This window comes from Canis lupus, chromosome 33 (assembly GCF_003254725.2).
Source record: "Canis lupus dingo isolate Sandy chromosome 33, ASM325472v2, whole genome shotgun sequence".
Taxonomy (NCBI): domain Eukaryota; kingdom Metazoa; phylum Chordata; class Mammalia; order Carnivora; family Canidae; genus Canis; species Canis lupus.
The window spans coordinates 12,458,773-12,475,099 of NC_064275.1; positions in this window are offsets into that span (position 1 = coordinate 12,458,773).

Here is a 16,327-nt window from a genome sequence, read left to right on the forward strand (position 1 = left end):
GATCCAAAACCACTCTATGATTTAGAGTGGAGAGGCTATCCACAGGCCAAATATTTTGATGGCTTTTCACACAATAAAAAGTAGAAGATTACACAGGCAGATAAACTATGCAAGGCAGATGAAACCATACATTAGAAAGTGAAGAGGAACAGGTGTCAGCAATTGCAGGAACTGTTCTTTCTAGAGAAACAGAAAAGCCTGCAGCTAAGAGTTGGCAGGCCTAGGGAGTAAGAGAGTATCATAGAGAAGAAACCAAAGAAAATAATTTAAAAACTGCCTCCATCACTGCAACTTGGCTCCTCCAAAGAGGCTCCCATTCCTCTGTGAATAGTGAATGACAGGTCTTGAAGTTCAGAAGCATAAACCAGAGAACTGTTTTCTAAAGAAACTGAATCAATAGCTTGGGAACAGCAAATGTTACATGTGTGGGATTTTGTGCTCAGATTAAAGTTGTCTGAGGAAACCTGCCATCCATATCCATATATCTTAAAATAAAATCTGCTCATTGCCAATAACACCACACACACACACACACACACACACACTGCCCTCCTAGATAAGGAAAATATTCAATGGTTTGATAAAGAAACAACTCTATACAGTGGCAGAAAAAATTATTCCAGCAGCTCAGGTCAATCAGCATTATGTTTTATTCATAAAGATGAATGTAAAACCATTTCTTATGAGACAATTGGGGAAAAAATCATCAATTCAAAGAAAAGTATCAAAAAGAACAAGCCAAATAACTGATCCTGGAGAAAACACAGATAATAATAAAGATGCTGGAAAGGGTTCTGAGGTGAAATATTAAAGGATGCATACTAAATGTGGGAGGCTGTCAGCATTAGACAAGTTTGAGCCCACATGGAACTGTCTACTGCACCTGAGAGTGGAATCACATGTGGATTGATGGGATATGACTGCACCAAAGGTGTCTGCTCCGCTCCCTGCACTACACAGATTTCCTTAATTGATATGATAACACATTCATCTAACAAGAACAGAATGTCATGAAAAAGAATATCTGCGAATGAGCTCTTAGAAATTAAAATTATTATTAGTGAACTTGAAAGTTTAGTATAAAGTCTGGCTGACAAAGAAACCACCTAGAATATATAGCAAAAAGACAAACATATGGAAAACACAAGAGATCCAATTCCCAACAAATAGAAGTTTCAGAAAGAACAGAGAAAATGGAGGAAATGAAATTACGTAAGAATTCAAAATTCTCAAAATGATAAGAGACTTCCTATTTAAAGGGGTTACCAAGTGCCAAGCAGGATGAATTTTAAGAGACCTATACCTAGATATGTAATAATGAAATTCTAAAAAACCTGAGATAAAGACAAAATCCTAAAAGGCTCCAGAAAGAAATATAAAATATCCTACAAAATAATGAGTTTTAGTGTAGCAGATGTTTCTGATGCCCCCTCCGCCATCCTATCCCCTTGTGCTGGTCTGATTTCAGCTACATACACAGAAGATATTCCGTGTGAACTGGAACTCACCTCACAGAGACACGATCCCACCTCATGCACACATTGTACACCTTTTCTCTTTCTAAGTTTTCTCCAGCCCTACAGGACTGCACTGCTCAGGCACAAACATGTTCCAGAGTCCAAGACTCTTAACTCACCCAGGAAAACCTTATCATCAGAGGAGCTAGTAAATAAATGATCCAGATCCCTGTCTATCCAGTGGACAAATTCTGAGTGGCATTATATGTGCTTCTCAAAATATCTCAGCAGACTCAAGCTCCTCTAAACCTCATTAATGCACATTAATATTATATTTTCATCCTTCCTCATCTCACTACTCTTCTCTCTCAACTCTGTTTCCAGTATCTATCTACTTCATTCAGATTTTAGTTTGGAGAAACACAAACTAAAATTTTGATGCCCATATGCCTGGTGGCAATGACAAATGAATAGTTGCAGCAACCACACCGTGACAAGAGCAAGGTGACCTTTACTACCAAGAATTAAAATCTAAACATTTATGGCATTGGTTTCGGGAGTAGGAAATGGGCGGAAGCTAGAAGTGTCTGAAGGAGACTGCTAAGCATAGGACTTCAAGCAGGCTATTGAGGAGGGCTTGAAGACAGTGAGGAAAATGTTATTGGAAGCCAAAGAGGCATTTGTCATGCAGTGGCAGAAAACTTGGCAGCATTGTCCCCTATGGTAATGAGGAAACTAGAAAGAGTGCCTACTAGTTATTGTGGATGCCTGGAGATACGTGAAGGTAAAATTTCAAGCCTCCATGGCTTCTTTTAGTTGCCTAAAATAAAAAATAAGAAAAAATAAATAAAGAAGAAATTCTTTAGTTAGTATTTTTTTTTAGCAGAGTTTAAACAAAACATAAAGGGTCAAGCCTTCTAGGATCAAAAAAAGACTGTTTTTCATCACCAGTCTCTCCAGAGAAAGATTCTTAGACTATGAATTTCTTCAAAACAAAGATCACATCATAAGGGATGCAAGTTTCTTGATGAAGTTCAGAGAAAACTAAGGCAGTAACTCAAAGACAATTCCAGGTAGACAAAAGACCTTGCAGACATACAGGCTTCTCTGTTAGACATAAAAGTTTCTAATAATTTTAAGAACATCATCCCCCAGGGGACCAGAGGTAGAGAAAGGCCTGTCCCTAAAAGATTTATGGATGTGGCTTTTATCTAAAACAAGGTTTCTCAAGGCTGGCATTATTGATATCTGGGGCCAAATAATTCTTTGTTGTGAGGTAGATATGGGAAGGTTGTGTGTTATCTTTTGTATTGTATGATGTTTAGCAGCATCCTTGGACTTACTCATTAGATGCCAATAGTCTCACCCCGTACATTCTTAACAATCAAAATGGTTTCTAGAACTTCCAAATGTCACCGGGGAGAGGGGATCATCTGCATTTCAGAACCACTGGTCTAAAGTAACAGATGATATTTTGATACACAGCAAGTCCACAAAGATTTTTAAAGTATGATATCAGCTTGGACTGAAAGGTAGAGAAACAAGACAAAATAAAAGGAAAATCTGTCTTTGGACCTCTAAACAGGAAGCAGCCTAAGAAAGCTACTTAGTTGAAAACATAGGTTATTTCTATAAAAAGGGCAATCTTCCTATCAAGAGTGGGGTCTATCCTTACCCCTTACCTTAGATATGGGCAGGCTCTGTGATTGTTTTGGCTAATAAAAGATAGCACAAGTTATACTACACCAGGTTCTAGGTCATAGCAAGAAACTGGCAGCTTCAACCCCCAGTCTCTTGGAATACTTATTTTTAGAGCTCAGTTGCCATATATGAGATGCCTAAGACATTTGGAAAGGCAATTTGTAGGTACTCCAGTCAAAAGCCTCAGCTAAACACTTAGACAACAGTCAGCAACTGCTAGCCACATGTGTAGACCATCTTGGACATTCAGGTCAGTTGAACTTTCTGATGACTTCAAAGGCAGCCTCTATTTGACTGAAACCATAGGAGAAATCCCAAGCAAGAAACATGCAGTTGAACTTGGTCAACACACAGAACCATAAGAGATACTAATGCACTGTTATTTTAACCCACTAAATTTTGCAGTGGCTTGTTATCCAGCAGTGGATAATCTGGAATCTGGAAAGAACTTCTGAGTAACCCCACTGATTTTTCAAGATTAAGCTTTAGGTTATATCACTAGGCAAGCAATTTAGACCACCTGAAGTGCCGGCCAAAGATGGGAAAAATCTAGAATAAGTGCTAGAGGAGAGAGAGTAAATATACATCATGGTCTTGGAAGCTGTGGCAGCACTGGAAACTAAAGCTTGTTTCACTAAGACTCCTATACTAAATCTTATAAAGATTATAGCTAGGCTTCACCTGGCAGTATCAGAAACAGAGTGGACTTAAATATGGGACATAAGGGGATCTATGTAGTTAAAGGAGAATAACAGAACCTTTGGTGCACTGAGTCACATCCCATCAATTTACACGTGATTTCACTCTCAGATGCAGTAGACAGTTCCATGTGGGCTCAAAGTTACCTAATGCTGACAGCCTCTCACATCAAGTATGTGCTCTTTTGTATTTCACCTGAAAACCTTTTCCACAACTGTAAAAACTTGGAAGTGCTGACACAACAAATGGCAGGGGTAAGGGGAGATTTAATGCATCTAGAGAGAAACCAACAACCAAAAAGGAGTGGTAGCCTGCTTACAAATGCTTCAGCCTTCTGTCCTCCAGGTAGGAAAATCTAGACAGTATTATGGACACTTTTCAGAAGATGCTGTAGGAATTAAGCTCTGCTGCCCATAGCAGCTACTTTGAGAAAGCACCCTCATACTGAATTTTCTTCTTTATCAATCTCATCTTCCCACTCTCTCACTTCTGATTCTCCGTATTTACTCAGATAAACTACATCTACCCAGGTCTCTGTCTTAGGCTCTGCTTTCATGAGGAACCTGAATCAAGACCATTGGACTAACAAACTTGTTATCAACATCAGTATATACAAGAAACTTATATTTCTACAGCCAGCCCAATTATTATCAAGCATGAAAGCAAAATATATTTTCAGACATGTAAAGGTACATAATTTGATACACATTTTCTGGAAAAAAAGGCATAATTTAGGAATTTGAAAAAAAGATTCTGAGAAGACTTGAAATTCAACAAACAACAGAACTAACTCAGGAATGTTTAAGTAAAAAAATTCTGGATGGTAAAATTGGCTTTTTTCCATGCATAGTTCTATCAGTATTAACACATGTGGTGACAATCAGGACAAAAAATGGTTACCACAACTCACAAATCTCCATCAGGCTGCCCTACTGTAGTTGCACTATTTCTCTATCCCTGGTTTCTAGCAACCACTATACTTTTCATCATTGCTATAGTTTTGTCATTTCCAGGATGGCATATAAATGTGATCATATGGTGTATAACTTTTTCAGTCTTTTTTAACATAGCATAATGCCTTCAAGATCTATCTGTGCTGATGTGAAAATCAGTATTTCGTTTCTTTCCATTGCTGAGGAGTATTTTAGTGTATGGATGTACCACAATTTGTTTTGTCTGTTCACTCACTAAAGGACTTTGAGTTATTTCTAGGTTTTGGCAATTGTGAAAAGAACTGCTATAAATATTTGTAGACAGGTTTCTGTGCAAAAGTTTGTTTTCATTCCTCTAGGGTAATACCGAAGAGTGTAATTGTGGGGTCATATAATAAGTGTATATGTAACTTATGAGAAACTGCAAGCCTATTTTCCAAGTAGCTGTGTCATTTTGAGTTCAAGTGACCTTTATATATTCCAGATTTAAGTCCTTTGTCAGAAATGTGATTTGCAAGTATATTCTCTCAATTTGGGGCTTATCTTTCATTATTCTTTGATTTTTAAACAAGCATTAGAATGTAAGAATATGAATCCATTTGTCCTGTCTCATGTATCATTCTCTTTCTTTTTAATATGACATAGGATTACATGCTTTCTCTGAGGGTCTATTCACAATATTTAGTCCTATAGTAAATCATATGTATATAATCATAAAACTATAGCAACCCTTTATTCATTTGCCATTTTTTAAATTCAGCCTATAAGGAAAGAATGTTAAATTTTTTTAATTGAATTCTATTAATTACTTGATAGAATGTAAATGTTACAGACTAAAGAATTATATGGTATACAGAATGAATATTGGGGATTATGAGGAGTAGATGGACTGTAAAGTAAGGGAACTCTGATTTTATACTACTTCATAGTGATCTATTTTCATTTAGTAAACAGCATAATTAAAGATAATAATATAAGTAGCAAAACTTAGGAGGCAGAAAGATAAATGTTGGTAGACATGAGTTAATTCCTCATTCAAAAGAAAATGTGAAGATAGTATATAGTCACAAGATTGTCTCAACAGAAAAAAGATAACTGACTTTTTTACGTCATTGAATGCTATTTTAAACTATTCAAACTTCTCTGTGCATATGTTAAATAAGTATATGCACGTATATTTATACTAAAATATAGTTCCATGTTATGGATGGAAGAATACAGATAGAGAAAGAAATCTGGACTAATAAAAAGAAAATCAGAAACGGGACATTGGTGATGGAAACTGACCTTCATGGATGGATACTGTCAATTTGTGGCCATTGGGGATGTTGCGACTAGAGAATTTTTAAAACATTTAAAACATTTTGAAACACTGCAAAACTCTCCTAAGATGTTTTATGTCTAAAGAGTGAGGAGCCAGCTTTCTTCCAAAGTGAGATATCACTATGAGTGAATATTTTCAGTTAAATACAAAAAAAAACAAACAAACAGGAATACATCTAGATATCCAATCTTTAAGTATTAAATATTAAATACAGGCTAGTTTACATATTCAACCAGAGCATTTAAGTTATTCACAGAAGGATTGCATAATCAACTTAGAAAATTCCTCTGAATACTCAAGACATTTGAATAGTCTTAATAATTGCTCAGATATGAACCTATTTTTATTTTTTTGGTAACTGCTATCAATAAATCCCATGGGTACATTTCTAAGTTCACACTTTCCAAGTCTCTCACAAGTACCAGCCTCCCAAACCTCAATAGTCCTCATCAGTGAGCTATGGACAGAAGAGAAAGGAATGATAACTATATTTTACCATTTAAACTAAATATTTGCTACCTGTTTTAGAACATAGTTAGAAGATAGCAGTGATTGGGGGGAAAAGGGGGGGCTACTCAGGAAGAAAAAAGAAAGTGCTGTTTAAGAGCAGGTGACACTGACACTAATGCTATAAAATCCAATTATATGGATTCGTGTCTAAAATAAAACATCTTAAGACTACTGTGCAACTTTTGCCAACAGTCACTGTGTTGTCTTTAGTGACCAATTGTCATCAAATGAATAGCCTCACAAGAAGGCCACTTCACTCACTCCTATGTCCAATACAAAAATGTCAGCAGTTGTGAAAATATAATTGAACAATTATCAGAAGAAACTCAAACTCCCCAAATGTACTAAGGGAAAAAACTGCCTACGTGTAGGAGCCATCTACTTATTATCGCTTCCTGCTATCTCATAGCAAAAACCATATCACTGGCCTTAACATCACTAGTATATTGTGTGAACTCCAAGAAACAAAGAATAAAGAAGCAACTTTTGGTAACTAACTCATAATGAAATAAAAGTTTGAGAGCTCAAAGGCTAACTGTTCATATTTTCCTAATATTGTTTCAGCGATCATTACTCCCAGCTTTTGTCAACTAGTTTTGATAATGAGTTGCTCTAAATTCTAAAATTGAGAAACCCATTATAGCATTTCAAAAATAGACAATAGTAAGTTTTTAGAATGTGTTTGTTTTGGGGTCCCTGGATGGCTCAGTTGGTTGAGTGTCTGACTTTTGATTTTCGCTCAGGTCACAATTTCAGGGTTTGAGATTGAACCCCTAGGGGGGCTCCACGCTTTGCAGGGAGTCTACTTGGGATTCTTCCTCCTCTCTCTCTCGCCCCCTGCCTCTCCTTCTTCCTTCTCTGAAATGAATACATCGTTAAAAAATAAAAAATAAATGTGTTGTTTTTGTTTAAAACTGCTGTATGAATGATTATGGTTCAAGCCTATGATTCCCAGCTAGAGAACAAGAGAGACATATACAGAGATATATCATGGACCAGCAGTGTTGACTTAAATTATTTTTAACTTGCTTAAATACATACAAATATATAACAGTATAAATCTTTCATGTGCCTAATTCTCTCCCAACCATAAAACCAACCATTTATAGCAAATACTAAAAAATTTAAGAAAATAAAAATTCAGAGTAACAGCATTCAGTAACACATTAAATTAATGTAATGGATAATATTTTGCTGAAACTAAATTAAAACTCACAATATAAATACGATACTGACTGCTGTAGTATAAGTTAGTTCAGTTTTAACAATCTAGTGGTGCCCTGATGGCACAATCCCCTCATCATTTTTTTCTAAACCACCACATTGCCTCTGTTTCTTTGTGGTATCATGTGACCTTCATTCTATACAAACATTACATTTACAATTAAGTCTGCCTCCATCTTCCTCTTCGCTGGCAATGACAAGAGATACGTGATTCCACCTCAATTCAATGCTCTTTCATAATATCAGATCCAAGTTTTTTTATGTAGCTTAATAAGCTGAAGTCTTACTCTATAAAAGTGTTTTAACAGTAATTTATCAGTGTAAATTTGTCTATTAACTATTAAAAATTCAAACATGAAAATAGTGTTACCCAAGGAATAGTTTTATTATTTTGATATTAGAATCCAATGATAGATATACTTAAAACATAAATTCATTCATGAATATAGTGGCAGACAGTAATCATTTTGACATTAGGAAACGCTAAGATGATTGCAGGTATGCCTAATACATTAAAAGCTAAGTGTTATCAATTGTGATAGCCACTTATTTTGAATAGAATCACAAAACTAATACTAAATTAACATCTAAAATCATTTGGAGGGCAGCCCCGATGGCGCAGCGGTTTAGCTCCGCCTGCAGCCCAGGGCATGATCCTGAAGACCCGGGATCGAGTCCCAGGTCGGGCTCCCTACATGGAGCCTGCTTCTCCCTCTGCCTGTGTCTCTGCCTCTCTCTCTCTAGCTGTGTCTCTATGAATAAATAAATAAAATCTTTAAAAAAAATAAAAATAAAATCATTTGGAAATAGTTTTAATTTGATCATTGGGCAACACAGAATATTCTTAAATTGACTTAAAAACTAACATTAAAATAAAAAGACAAGGGGATCCCTGGGTGGCTCAGCGGTTTAGCGCCTGCCTTCAGACCAAGTCGTGATCCTGGAGACCCGGAATCGAGTCCCACACTGGGCTCCCTGCATGGAGCCTGCTTTTCCCTCTGCCTCTGTCTCTGTGTGTCTCTCATGAATAAATTAAATAAAATCTTAAAAAAAATTTAAAAGACAAATGTATAGGGTGTGTGAATCATCTAACATTTCCTGCAGAAACATATATGGAATTTAGTTTGAGAAACACTAGATTAAACAAAGTAAATTTTAGGAGACACCTGTGGGGGAAGAAATCTTGAAGTCTGACGTCAATGTAGTACTTGGACACAGCTGGAAGAGTTGGGAAAAAATGCCTCCACAGATGTGAGGATCTCACTTTTTCTAACTTATTTTTTCACCAGTTTATTTCCAATTGTATTAAAACAGAGATAAATAGTAATTTGCTGATAAGCAAATTTGGCAAAATTAATTAAAATCATCCAGTAACAGCACCTTTAAACATCCATATGGATATAACTCTGGGTACTTCCAATATTACCTTCAGAAATTAGAAAGACCAGAGTTTCCCTAATAGTGAGAGATAATTTCATGTAGCACAAAAACGTACAATTTATGTTCTGTATTTAACATGGTATATCAGCTCCAATTGAATGTTGAGTGTAATTTAGAGCTTTTGTCCCAACTCCATAACTCCATCTACATCTGGAAACCACTTCCCACATATGCAAAGTGAACATGATGCAGTTTAGTGTAGCTATATTTAAATATACCCTAGAAAAGAGCTGAACACCATCTCTGACTTTTGGTTAGGAAGCAGTCTCAGAGAGAAAACCCTGAAACCAATGTAAGTATGAAACAGGGCAGCCTGGGTGGCTCAGCGGTTTAGCGCTGCCTTCAGCCCAGAGCGTAATCCTGGAGTCCCGGGATCCAGTCCCACATCGGGCCCCCTGCATGGAGCCTGCTTCTCCTTCTGCCTGTGTATCTGCCTCTCTCTCTCTCTCTCTCTCTCTCTCTCTCTCTCTCTCTGTCTCTATGAATAAATAAATAAAATCTTTTTTTAAAAAAAGTATAAAACAGTGGAATAAGCATGTGTAAGGTACACAGGATTTGGATTTTAGGTAAGTTATTTATTTCTAAATTCTGTTTCCACCACTCACTTGCTACGCAATCCTAAACCAACACCAAAGGTAATGAGAATTAAGTAGGTAAAGTAATATGTAATATGGGGCATCCTTTTTATATTCAGCTGTAAAACTTAATTTTGAGTATTGCTCTTTATGAGATAAAAATGGTGATATAACAATGTTATTCATAAGTTTTCAGTTTAGTAAACTAGGATAGGTATATTTCAGTAAAGACATTATTCCATCATCATCTAGATACAACACTTCCTACCTTTTCTGATTTCTGATTCCTTATCATATAGAATAATAGCCCTTATGAAAAGAAAGATTAGTTTGCATTCATAATATTTATCTACCTCCAGACATCAAATTAATAAACATTTGTTGAACATCTTCTATATTTTAACCATTGTGAAAAGCAGCAATAGTGATATAAACATATTGAAAGAATCTTATTATCATGGACCTTTTAGTTTAATAGGGAAAAGGATACACACAGTCTCTCTATCTAACCAGGTGGCATCTGATAAACAGAATAAGTACAAAGTATGACAGAAGAAAAGAATCGTCTCTCTGGATAATTTCCAAGTTGTAAAATCTTGGTAGAGTCCTTGCAGAATGTAGCATTATACCAAACCATGGAAAAAGTCACTTTCAACTTGTGGGAATGCATGCATATTATAAAATATGAACTAGCTGAAAGAAATCATAAGCCAAAAAAAATTGAAAAAGAGATTTTATGTTTACAGAACAGTAAATAATTTTGTATTAAATGATTTTGAGGTTCTTCAAAATTGTTTTGTAGGAGATATAGCTGAAAATAGCTACTGTCAAATCACTGAAAGATTGGAAAGTTAATTTAAGGAATATATATCTTATATATATGACATTACATATTTTTGAAGAGGGGAAGGCCATGACTGACATAGAAGTGAGGAATGGAAATACTAACAAGAAACAATGTAGGATCTGAGTTGTCAGTGGACTAAGAGTGTAGAAGGGAGAGAATAAACAAAAACGTAATAGCCAGAATCTGAAGGACTCCCCAAATGGCTGTAGGACAGAGAAGAAATGTATTATATAATTTTGGAGTTAGGATCTCAGGAAAACTTAGGAAATTGTGGTACTGTTACAAAGAGAGCATAAGAAAAGAGGACAAAAATGGAAAATAGAAGTTAGGGGGAAATGATAAGCAGGTGAGCACTGAGGAGAGGCCATTAAATTTGGTATTTATGAGATTATCGAGAACATTTACAAAAACTGATGTGAGGGCAAGAATTGAGAATGCAAAGAGTTTAGAATGGAAAGAAACTCTCATTTCTAGAGTAGTTTATATTAAACAACCTCAAAAATCTTCCCCATAAAAAATGAAATATAATGAATACATTTTAACAATCCTTTCACACTTGACCCTGCCAGGAAATAATGGAAATTCCAAAAGTCAAAAAAGAATAATATATTAAAAAAAAACAATGTTGGAAGTGGGTACTTAACCTGCAGCTATCATGGGTCATTTCCCATTCTGTGTTACTTATTGTCCTGCATTCTAATAGCCACTCAGAGGACAAGACATTGTGTCTCGAACCCACAAAGTGAATACTCCTAATTTAGAATGTAGTCTAATACACAAAGAACCATATTTTCAGTAGATAAGTTGGCTGTAGAAAAAGGATGATAACAAGGAAATATATTTGGGTTGATCTTTACATGTGGACTAAAAAAATTATGTCCTTGAATATAACCAAGTACCTGATTTTATGTGAGTTTGGGTTTGAATTTATACTCCCCATATGATCCAGGAAAACCAAGCTGAGAAATTTAGTTAAAATGGCCCTGGTTTTCAGCATGTCAGCAGTGCATAGAAAAAAAAATGCAATTCACTTCTAAAGAATTTAGGTGGCATAAGAGTATCATAGATAATGGCAAGTACTTCAAACATTTGCTTACATTCCACGGTTTCAAAACACAGGAAGAAATTAACCACAAGTAAACAGAAACAACCACAATATGTTTAAAATGAAGGACTTCAAATATTTAAATTATCAGAAAAACTCAAATTGATAATAGAAATAAAAGTAATTGAAAACATGGGCTATAATAATATATTATAAAAAAGAGTCATATTTGGAATAAGAACAGAGTATCTTAGAAATCAAATATAATGTAGTTCATTGCAATTAAAACACAAAGTATGGTATACAAAGCAGATTAGACACAGAAAAAGAATTAGTTAACTGAACTAAAGAAGTATTCAATGAAATTTCCTAAAATACAGTACAGAAAGAGAAAATTATGGAAAATAGAGTTCAAAAGCACTGAATGATCAAGTCTAAAAAGCACCAAATCACAACATAAGAAAAAGGAAGAGTACCCGAAGGAGACAATGTTTAAAGCTAAGAGTTTCCCAGGAACGGACACCTGGATTATCACATTAAAGCACAATTTGTTCAAACTGAACTGAATAAAAGCAACTCAACTTTTAGGTGAAACTACAATCTATACTAAGAAAAAAATCTTAAAAGCACCTAGAGAAAAAAGATGAAATATCTCAAAAAACAGCAATTAGCACAACCACAAAGTGTTCAATATTATAACAAAAGCCAGAAGACAGTGGGTTGATATTTTTAAAGCATAGAGAAGTAACAACTGAAAAAATCAGATAACATATTTTCTATATTATTTACTATATAAATATAAACAAAGGGCAAAATCAATGCACTTTAGGCAAACAAGTTAGAGCATTTGCCACCAACAAATATCACTAAGGAACTTCTAAAAATATACCTGAGGAAGACACCTGGGTAGCTCAGCAGTTGAACATCTGCCTTTGGCTCAGGGCATGATCCTGGCTGGGGTCCCTGGATCGAGTCCCACATTGGGCTCCTCACAGGGAGCCTGCTTTTCCCTCTGCCTATGTCTCTGCCTCTCTCTCTCTCTCTCTCTCATGAATAAATAAATAAATTTTTAAAAATAAAAAAAATAAAAATGTACCTTAGGTGTAAGGAAAATGAAATCAGAAGGAAAGTCACAAAGATACAGCAGAAATATGGGTAAATGTAAATATAAAGTGACTATGGAATAGTAATAGCTAATTCAAGGGTTAAAAAGGACAAAATAGAAACACTAGATAACTATGATATGGAAAATGAGAATGTGATGATTGAGGCTAACATCTTCTTAAATCCTTGGATGGTATGGAAGTTGCATATGTATATTATAATTTTAAGAGTAAACTTTAAGAATATGTAGATCCAAAAATAAAGGATAAAGAACAAAAGGGACAAACATTTTGAAAACCTAGTGGACAGGAGAAAAAGCACAAGCAAAACAAATGCATTTATTTAGAAAGCACTAAAAGATGATAGAAAAGTTACAAATATGAGCTCTTGTAAGTAAATGCAAATATATTTCCTTTTAAAAATAGAGATTTTCATAATGAATTCTAGAAATTTTACAAGAGACACTCCTAAAACATGAGAAGTTACTGAGGTTGAGAGTAAAAGGGTAGGAAAGGATATATGAAGCACACAGTAACAATGAATCAATTATCACATACTGCAGTAAAGACAAAAATCAGGGATGCCTGGGTGGCTCAGGCGGTTAAGTGATGGACTCTAGATTTCGGCTCAGGTCATGATCTCAGGTTCTGAGACTAAGCCCGGCAGCAGGGCAGTAATAGCATTAGGTCCAGCTCAGAGGGGAGTCTGCTTAGGATTCTCTGTTTTTCCTTTTGTCCCTACCCCCCACACGTGAGCACTCTCTCTCAAATAAATAAATCCTTTTAAAAAACACATAAAAATCAAAGACCAAAAAACAACTACAAATACCCACTAATACCTATGGAAGTGTAAACTGTAAAAACAAACAAAACTCAGAAGAAATTATTTTAAAAATGAAAAATACAAAGAAAAGCATTACAGTGAAAATGATACAAAAATGGGATGCAGCTAAACTATACTTACAGAGGAATTCATAGCCTTAAATTCTAGATATTAAATTCAGGGGGTTAAAAAAAGAAGGAAGTAAACACAAAGAAAGTCAGAGGAAAGAAATAAAGAGTAGAATTAATGAAATGAAAGAAATTGGGATGCCTGGGTGGCTTAGTGGTTAAGGACCTGCCTTTGGCTCAGGGCGTGATCCTGGAGACCCGGGATCGAGTCCCACATCAGGCTTCCTGCATGGAGCCTGCTTCTCCCTCTGCCTGTGTCTCTGCCTCTCTCTCTGTGTCTCTCATGAATGAATAAATAAATAAATCTTTTTTAAAAAAATGAAAGATACAACATGCAATAAAGATTCAAAGATGTTCAACAAACTAAGAGTCTGTTCTTTGAAAAGACTAATAAAGGACAAAGCCCTGATGACACTAATCAAGAAAGAAAAAGACAAGGCAGAAATAATCATAACATCTTAAAGGGGGCAGGATATATAAAGAGGAAGCAGAAATTTAAAAATATTAAATTAATTATAAATTAAATCAATAATTAATAACTTCCTAAAATAGAAAGCACTAGACCCAGATGAGGTCCCTGATGAATAATACTAAACACTTAAAAAAGAAAATACAACAATCCTCAATAGTATCTTTTAGGAAATAGAAGTAAAGGAATACTTCCTAACTCATTCTATGAAGCCAACAGTACCCTGATATCGAAACCAGATAAAGACACTGCAAGGGGATCCCTGGGTGGCGCAGCGGTTTAGCGCCTGCCTTTGGCCAGGGCACGATCCTGGAGACCCGGGATTGAATCCCACGTCGGGCTCCCGGTGCATGGAGCCTGCTTCTCCCTCTGCCTATGTCTCTGCCTCTCTCTCTGTTTCTCTCTGTGACTATCATAAAAAAAAAAAAAAGACACTGCAAAACAAGATAACTATAGACAAGTATCCCTTGTGAACACAGATGCAAAAATCGTCAACAAAATATTAGCAAATTGAATCCAAAAAGTATAAAAAGAATCATGTGCCATGACCAAATGGGATTTATCTCAGGTATACAAGGTGGGTCCAATTTAAAAAGCAATAAATATAATATATCACATCAACAGATGAAAAACAAAAATCACACAGTCATATCAATAGATGCAGAAAGGGCATCAGACAAAATTCAACACCCATTCATAATAAAAACTCTCAGTAAACAAGGAATAGAGGAAATCTTTCTCAATGTGATAAAGAATCTCCAAAAGCCTACAATGCTAAAGTATAAAACATTTTTTTAGATACATAACATGTCAAAAGATAATTCACAAAAAGAGAGAAAATACTTGCAAAACATATGGTAAAACAGAAAACAAAACCAAAATACAACACAACACCAGTTGTTTAAATACATTAGTCTCATGCAATGAGAAGTTCAAAGGTAGGAGGGACTGCAATGGACTCCAAGATACCATCAGGGATCTAGGCTCTTTCTATCTTTTTTTCTCACTATTATTAGTAAATATATCCTCACATTGCTGCCTCATGGCTTCAATACAACTTGGTTTCAATACAACTTCACATCAGTTTGGAAGGAAAATATAGGAAAAACGCAGAGAGCTGACTGCTTACAACTTTAGAGCTTTTGCTTTTTTTTTTTTTTTCCTTTTGAATAGGATGCCCTTCTCTTGGATTTCTGCTGACATCTCATTTATGAGAACTGTATCAAATGGCTACCTGTCACTACAAAGGTGTTTGAGAAATAAAGTATTTTCAGCCAGACTCATTGCTGCCACAGGCAATATCAGAGTTTAGTAACAAAGAAGAGTATGTGTGTGTGTGGATGCTGAGTGAATGTATAATAATACCTACCACATTTATTTGTCAGAAGATTCATACAAACCAATAAGTAAAAAGTATGAAACAATCTCATTTACATTTGCATCAAAAGAATAGAATACTTAGAAATAAGCTTAAGCAAGGAGGTGAAACACCGGTACACTGAAAACTGTTAGACACTGATGAAAGAAACCGAAGAATTAAAGGAAAGATATTACACACTTATGATTTGGAAAAATTAATATTGTTAAAACGTCCATATTACCCAAAGCAATCTATAGATAAAATCCAATCTCTGTCACAACTCTAATGTTTTTTGCTATTTTGTTTGGTTTACAGGAAGAGAACACACACTTCTAAAGTTTGGAAATACAAAAGACCCAAAATAGCCAAAGCAATCTTGAATGTAGAACAAAGCTGGAGGCAATACTCTCCCTGAGCTCAAACTATATTGTAAATCTAGAGTAATCAAAATAGTATGGTATTGGCATAAAAACAGACATATAGATCAATGGAATGGAATCGAAAGCCCCAAAATAAAGCCACATGCATGTGGTCAACTAATTATGACAAACAGTAAGAATTTGCAGTATGGAAATGAGAATCTTTTCAATAACTGTGTTTGGAAAATTGTACTACATGCAAAAAAAAATTAAGCAGAACTGGACCACCACCTTATACCACGCATAAAAATTAACTCAAAATGGATTAAAG